Source organism: Alosa alosa, chromosome 12 (genome assembly GCF_017589495.1).
Source record: "Alosa alosa isolate M-15738 ecotype Scorff River chromosome 12, AALO_Geno_1.1, whole genome shotgun sequence".
Classification (NCBI taxonomy): Eukaryota; Metazoa; Chordata; class Actinopteri; order Clupeiformes; family Clupeidae; genus Alosa; species Alosa alosa.
Genome location: NC_063200.1, coordinates 11,647,071 through 11,655,583, shown reverse-complemented (window position 1 = coordinate 11,655,583; position 8,513 = coordinate 11,647,071).

Sequence of the window (8,513 nt, the reverse complement as noted above, 5' to 3'; positions counted from 1 at the left end):
CTGTGACTGCGCGAGGCCTAACGTGTTGCTGCTTCACATCAAGCCTGATATACTTGAAATTACTGCATACTGCATATCAATGCAAATATACAGGTCACACAAGCACAAGTTTAAACTTCATGTAACTGTTAAGACTATATAAATATACAACACAACTACCTCTATTTTTTTTATATATATGTCCTATATTTCTATTTTGATACATACATGTTCTATATTTCAGTCTTGCACTTTAATTTAATGTTTATTGTCTATGGCTATGTCTATAGTATGTCTATGTCTGTATTTAAAGCATGTCTATGTCTGCATGGGAAAGTAAGAAACGAAATTTCAATTCTTTGTATGACCAGTGCATGTAAAGAAATTGACAATAAAAGCCGACTTGACTTGACTTGACTTGACTTGATAAGTTGTACCACCTCTAAAAAGTCTCACTCACAGTCTTGCAGGGCAATTAGGGCAGCCGTGGCCTACTGGTTAGCACTTCGGACCTGTAACCGGAGGGTTGCCGGTTCGAGCCCCGACCAGTATGCACGGCTGAAGTGCCCTTGAGCAAGGCACCTAACCCCTCACTGCTCCCCGAGCACCGCTGTTGATGCAGGCAGCTCACTGCGCCGGGATTAGTGTGCGCTTCACCTCACTGTGTGTACACTGTGTCCTGTGGTTGTTTCATTAATTCACGGATTGGGATAAATGCAGAGACCAAATTTCCCTCACGGGATCAAAAGAGTATATATGAAGGGTTCAGATGCAAAAGCCTCTTAATGCCACCTATGTCAAAAATGAGATAAAGATGGTGAGGGGATGCTCTTCACACATAGTATACGCTAATCAAATAATTTAACTTCTAAACCCACTAAATACCACTATCTTCCTGGTCTGAAATATCGATTTATAGGCAAAAACCTATAGGAGCCTGAATTTAAATGCTCATTTAAAAGAAAAGTGGTCAGACGGATTTAGAGGGTTTTGCATCTGAACTCTTCATATACTTATACTTATACTTATACTTGCCTCAGAACGTTCCAGGGCCGCATGAATATCACCCCTGCCTCCACAATACACACCTCACCTGCCTATTCAGACTGGCAGGAGCACCCTGACCATGGAAACCGAGTATCGGAGTGTCTGTTATCGGGAGTGTAGCTTCAAGCCGTGAGGCCCCTGACATCATTCTTCTCGTATCTAGTTTCAAACTCCCAGCACTGCCACATAGCAAATGCTGGGCCTCCAGAATGTCTCAGGAGCTCTGAACTCCAGACTACACTACTCACCTGTCTGGTCTCAGAGTCATAAGTAGCCTCTCACATCATGGTGGTGGTTGAATAGGTATTTTAGGGGTTGCCTTGAAATAATCTTCAAATCTGGTAACATGTCCAGTATTTACTAGTGCCCGAGTGAACTTTGTAGAAAACTACAAAAATACAGTAATTTATCTTCATACATGGCGTGGCTACTGTATTTTTGTAGTTTATTTTGATGCACTTAAAATGAGGGTATTTGGTATTTTATTTTACTACACAGTTTTGATGTATTTTGCCCAGCCTTGATTGTTGCCATCTGGTAATCTACCATCCTGGTGTTGCCATCACACCGTGTCAGCAGATGCGCCGGCAGCCAACCAGGTGTTTGTGATTGGATCGCTCTTCTCAGGTTGGCAGGTGGATCAAGTGAGTCTGTCCATCGAGAGGAGGCTGTGTGGCAGGCGTGCTGACTGGCGGCTGCTAAGGTTTCTAATGAATCTGACCACTCTTGTGCATTACGAGAGGCCCTGAAATACACTCAGGCTAATTAGCAGTGTCTTATCGCTAGCACAGCGGTGTGAGTGGACGCGGAAAAACATTTCGCAGCCGAGGTGTCGCGGTGACTCAGCTGTTACACACACACAGACACACACACATACACAGACACACAGACACACAGACACACACACACACACGGACACACACACACGGACACACAAACATATTCAAGCTGCAGTGCTTGCATTCAGCTATAATGCAAGTACTGCTACACACACACAAGCACAAAAGCACATACACACACACACACACACACATATAAAAGCTATTATGTGAAGTTGTAACACCAGCACACATACACACACACACACACACACATTCACACAGCGTGACATGATGTGTCCACTTTCTCCAGAAACATGAGGTCATGTTGAGCCCATAACACTGACTTCCTTCCTCTCACAGACACCTGATCAGCCATGTGTCTTTTGCTGCCCCCATGGTCAGTGATCACAAGACCCTGAGGCCAGTGTGTGTGTGTGTGTGTGTGTGTGTGTGAAGTCCAGCGCAGTCCAGTAAATTTCCTCTGATGACTCACTTAGGGCAATGAGCAAGAGTGAGTCAAATACTAGCTCTCTCTAGTCCACTGATACCCTTCACAGGGCTACTCTATTAACACTGACCCTTAATTAAACCTGTTGCACAATGTTGGACATAACTGCAAATTACACATGTTCTCAGAAATGTAACAAAACCCAGCTGTGATCATCAAGCAAGAATATCAGATACATGCTTACACAACCTATACCAATCCATCCACACAAATGCGTACAAATAAAAAATAATGGTAATTCAATTATTATTATTTTATTGTTTTTGTGTAAAATATGACATCCCTCATTAACTAATGTGTTAATGATATGCACTGGAATCTTCAGATCTTGCTGAGTGTGAGTGCTGAGGCCAGAGGAATCTGCTGACCGGTGAGTCAGGGGTCAGTAAGTCTTCCGACAGCACTGATGGTGATGATGAGGCAAATGATGGCTGTGTTTCAAACTCAATTGTGATGAAAGTGACGACCAGCTGAGTGGACTACATGTAGGGCTGCCTGTCTACGTGTTACACACGAGAGCCCGGTTTGCGCTGGGAGGCAGGGTCAGTTACGCAACGCAGGCCGGCATGCGTCAGTCACGGGCTGGGCTGGGTCAGTCCAGCATGGCACGGCTTGGCTCTCAGAGGGAGTGATGCCTTCCACATGATCACTCAGAGCTTTAAGAGATCATGGGATGTATAGCCGAGAGAATTAGCAGCCTCCCACCCCCTCCCCCTCTAACCCCCATGCTCTCACACACACCACTCCCTGGTCCGCATGTGACCGTGTCAAACATCTGAGGTATGCAGGCCCTCTGGCCGTTCACAAACGCTCGTACAACCGCGACTCGCCGTGCCCATTGTGTACCCAGAGGGATTGTGGGGGATTGACCTTGTTTTTTCCCCCTCTTTTTCACGGCTGTCATTCAACTCTTGTTAGTCAATAGAGCTGGCTGATCCCATCTAACGAGAGTGAGAGATGGAAATATAGAGATAGAGAGAGAGAATGTTTCATATGGTTCACACAGGAAATGAGTTTGCATGTAATGACCATAACTATGTTTTCTCTCTGCCCTCGTGCTTGTGGGTTTTACCTGAATCAGACACCAGATTATGTGCCCCTTTCACAGCCCTGATGAAGGCTGAAGCATGCCAGCCGTTTTTACTGCCTTAATAACACAGGCTTTTAAACTCTTCCTTCCTCATCGTTACTATACAGGTGGAGGTGTCTCACACGTACGTACATAAAGTAAAACACAAACTTGAGAGAATGTTCCAGACGCAGCTCACACCAGAAATGAAAGCACCAGTGAGATGACCTGTTCAGTGAGATCCACTGAACTTGGATGAAATGACTGCTATGTTAATATACACAATGACCTGCTATTCTTCACCAAATCTGGCAGGTCATTAACTTCGATCTCTTCCTTCCCGAAACTGCTGTCTTCTGTCATGCTTCGAGACTCTACGGATTCCAGACTTGTCTGATGAGGTGGTTTCCCGCTGTCAAACTGTAATCAGTAGAGATCATCAACCTGAGCGGAAGCTAACATGCTGAGTGTCCACTAAGAGAAAGAGATTTGAGTTCTTGGGGGCATCAGCCTCTGATATTACTGTAGAACTTGTGGAAACCAGAAGCCCTGTGTTATCTGTTGGGAGAGATATTATAATCCTCTAATGGGTTGGGTGATCACGACTGTACACACCATGTGTGTGTGTGTGTATGTCCGAGTGTGTGCATGTGCTTATGTGTGTGTGTGTGCATGTGCTTATGTATGTGTGTGTGTGTATGTGTGCTTATGTGTATGTATGTGTGTGTGTGTGTGTGTGTCAAAGGGTTGTGTGAGAGGCCAGTGGTGCCAGGGCAGGGCAACAGTTGGCGAGTGTGGGAGTGAGAATGTTTGTGTGTGTGTGTGAGAGAGAGAAAGAGAGTGTGTTTGTGTGTATGCTTGGCAGCTGCCACACTCTCTCTTTCTTCCTATCTCTCTCTCTTCCTATCTTTCTCTCTCTATCCCTCTCCTCCTCTCTATCCCCTACTCCAGTCTGTTCTCCTCTGTCGATGTGTGCCAGTCCTCACAGCTGTCTCTTTCTCTCTCTACCCCTCCACTCTCCCTCTCTTGGTCTCTCTCTCCCCCCATCCTCCTCTTCTCCCCCTCCTCTCTCTCTTTCTTCCTCCTCATCCTCCTCTTCTCCCCCTCCTCCTCCTCTCTCTTTCTCTCTCCCTCCTCTCTCTCTCTCTCTTTCTCTCTCCCTCTCCTCCTCTTCTCTCTCCCTCCTCCTCTCTCTCTCTCTCTCTCTCCCCCTCCTCCTCTCTCCCCCTCTCCGGTCTGCCATATCATGGCCCGATGTGTGCCAGTCCCCACAGCTGCTTCGCTGTGCCCTGTTCAAGCACGCCGAGATCCTGATCAGCCCTGGCATGTGCCAGTGCAGCCTCCTCCTCTGGCTGGCATCCTCCTGCCAGGCCACGTCACTTTGCCATTCTCTGCCTCAGCGATGGGGATGAGTCCGCAGCTAGTTCAGTTGCTAGTTCACAGCTAATTCAGTTGCTAGTTTACAGCTAGTTCAGTTGCTAGTTCACAGCTCAGTCAGTGGTCAGTAGGCTGGACATCTTTTCTCGATTGCTTTGACCTGCTTTAAGAAACTGAGATCCACTTGGTCTTCATTAACACCTTCTTTGCACAGCAGATGTCATCTCTTGCAAATGTGTTCACACATTTTCATTGGGTTCACACATTTCTCACACCCTTTTGCAAAACAGTTAATACAGATGTCATTCAAAGATCCCAAACTTTATTGGTTTCCCTATGCTAAACAAAAGAAAAACATCTATTCACAGGTGGTAGAGATTTATTGAATACAGTTTTTCTCGATTGCTTTGACCTGCTTAAGGAAACTGGGATCCACTTGGTCTTCATGAACACTTTCTTTGCACAGCAGAAGTCATCTCTTGCAAATGTGTTCACACATTTTCATTGGGTTCACACATTTCTCACACCCTTTTGCAAAACAGTTAATACAGATGTCATTCAAAGATCCCAAACTTTATTGGTTTCCCTATGCTAAACAAAAGAAAAACATCTATTCACAGGTGGTAGAGATTTATTGAATACAGTTTTTCTCGATTGCTTTGACCTGCTTAAGGAAACTGGGATCCACTTGGTCTTCATGAACACTTTCTTTGCACAGCAGAAGTCATCTCTTGCAAATGTGTTCACACATTTTCATTGGGTTCACACAGTTCTCACACCTATTTGCAAAACAGTTAAAGGGACACCAGGCAACGTTTTCGTGTTAATTACTCATCTTCGTAAGTCGGTATATGGTTAAATGACTCATTACAGGGCGAATGAAGACTCTCTCGCCTGCCCCTACTGCCTGTATGAAGAATATCCCGCTTGCAAGTTCAGTGTATCCTACCCGCCGACCAAAGCAGGATCAGTTTACATCCTACATCCACAGCACAGGCAGGCTAACGACACGCTAGCGATTGTTGCAAATGTGTGTATAATGGCAGAGACGGCGAAGAAACAGCGAAAACCCTTGACGGAAGACGCGGAAGAAAAGGAAAAGAGCTTCAGACCGAGCGAGGGGGAGTTTCGTAGAGAAAAAGCATCAGGCTTGCCTGGTGTCCCTTTAACACAGATGTCATTCAAAGTCCCCAAACTCTATTGGTTTCCCTGTGCTAAACAAAAGGAAAACATTTTTTCACAGGTGGTAGTGATTCCTTGCACAAGTCTGATTCTCTGGTACACCTGTGAGAAACTCCTTTGCAAAATTCTTCAATCAGCAATCATTCATTATCCATACGAGATGCCATGTCTGTTCTGTGCTGCTATTTGCAAGTAGGCTATGGATCTAAGGCACATTTAGAGAAATTATTGTATAGCTTATTTGGTGAAGACAGGGGCGTAGCACAAGATCCATGGGCCCCTGCATAGGCAGTCCTGATGGGCCCCCATGTTCCTCAACCCAGGTAAAATAAAATATATTCCAGACTTTTCAAGGGCCCTTTCTCTCCTTGGGTCCCTATAATCAGTAGTGGTTTTACCCCCAGTCCGACGCCTCTGGGTGAAGAAAACAGTACAAAAGGTTTTTACTGTAGGTCTATTTTGATGAAAAATGACAAGTTGGAGTTCAATGAAATTGGTCTTGTCTACATGTATGTGCTTTCTGTAAATCTTACATGTCAATGACAGTTACATCTTGGGAGGAATGAATACATTATTTTTTATTCAGTACTTTTAGTCTTTTCAGTTTTTTTCTGATACCAGAAAAATGAGAAAGAAATGGAACAGACATAGCAAAAATGCTCATTTTGAGAACTATATTTTGCATTTTGTTGTCCAGTGTGTAATGATTGATTGAAATCACAGTGATTTGACGACTGGATGTGTTGTTTGAAGGCAAGATTTGCTTTTGCTGCATTTTTTAATTGTTTTGAGAGAGTAACAACCTTTTGCAAGCGAAATGTGTCATTTTGGCCAGAGTGCTTTTGTTCAGACATGGGTGTTAACTGTTTTGAGAATGTGATGTTTGAGTTGACACAAGCGTCAAAACGATCAAGAAAAACTGTAATACACTGAGCTATTCTATGCAGTATCCTGAGATAAATATGGATTGTCTGTTTCTCTTTCTCCTCTTCTCCCTCTCTCTCCTTCTACCTCTCTCTCTCTCTCTCCTCCTTTCTCTCCTTCTCCCTCTCTCTCCTTCTACCTCTCTCTCTCTCTCTCCTTCTTTCAAAGTCAAAGTCAAAGTCAGCTTTATTGTCAATTTCTTCACATGTTCCAGACATACAAAGAGATCGAAATTACGTTTCTCACTATCCCACGGTGAAGACAAGACATATTTGACCAATTTTAAGTCCGCAGACAAACATAACATTCAAGTAAACAACAAAGTAAGTAAATAAGTAAATAAGAGGGCACATATAATAATGAAAAAATAAGAGCAGCAAAATTTTGTCCAAATTGTGCATAGACAGTCAATAAAATACTAGTGCAAATACTGTAAAATACTATAAAATACTGTTTGACCTAAGTAATAAAGAAGAAAGTGGCATAGTGGTGCAAGTTATGTAAGAGCAGCAGAAGTGTTGTGTTTTCAGGACAACAACACCAAGGTGTAAAGTGTACAAGTGTGCAAGTGTTCAAGTGTGCAGGTGGAGTAGTGCAGGCGGCCATTGTGGGTCCAATGTCCAGGATGTTATGTAGCTGAGGGTGGAGGGGGAGAGGAGGGGAGAGTTCAGCATCCTTACAGCTTGGTGTATGAAGCTGTTGGTGAGTCTGGTAGTGGGAGGCGCGAGGCTTCTGTACCTCTTCCCAGAGGGCAGTAGATCAAACAGATTGTGAGAGGGGTGACTTGCATCACTCACAATTTTGGTCGCCTTGCGGGGTGAGGTGGGTGGTGTAAATGTCCTTCAGGGAGGGGAGTGAAGCACCAATGATCCTTCCAGCTGTGTTCACTATGCTGCAGGGCTTTCCTGTTGTATTCAGTGCAGCTTCCGCCCCACACAGCGATACAGCTGGAGAGGATGCTCTCAATGGTGCCTCGGTAGAATGTGGTCATGATGGCTGGTGGAGCACTTGCTGCGCCTGAGTTTTTGAGGAAGTACAGGCGGCGCTGAGCTCTCTTCGCCAGTGATGCAGTGTTGGTGGTCCAGGAGAGGTCTTCACTGATGTGCACCCCAGGAATTTGGTGCTGCTCGCTCTCTCCACCACAGCACCGCCGATGGTCAGTGGCAGGTGTTGGGTGTGACCTCTCCGGAAGTCAACAACAATCTCTTTGGTCTTGCTGACGCTCAGCAGGAGGTTGTTGTCCCTGCACCACGTGGTCAGATGGTCGACCTCCAACCTGTATTGAGTCTAAATTAAGCCCTTGGTGATGAGACCCACCAGAGTTGTGTCGTCAGCAAATTGCACTATGTGATTGTTTCTCACTATCTGTGGGGGCTGTCACAAAGTTTCCCAAGACACTCTAGACACTGAAACAATGCTAGTAAGAAAGTATCTGTAAAAGGCTAAAAGTTCCTTATGAAAACATTCCCACAAAGATAAGATCCCATTGTTTGGTGATGTAGAGGAAATATATTAGTTCTTAGACCAGCAATTAAAGGTGCGATTTGTAGGATTGTTACCGAACGTTCTATTGGCCAAAATCAAAACACTGGTGAACGTTCTCAAG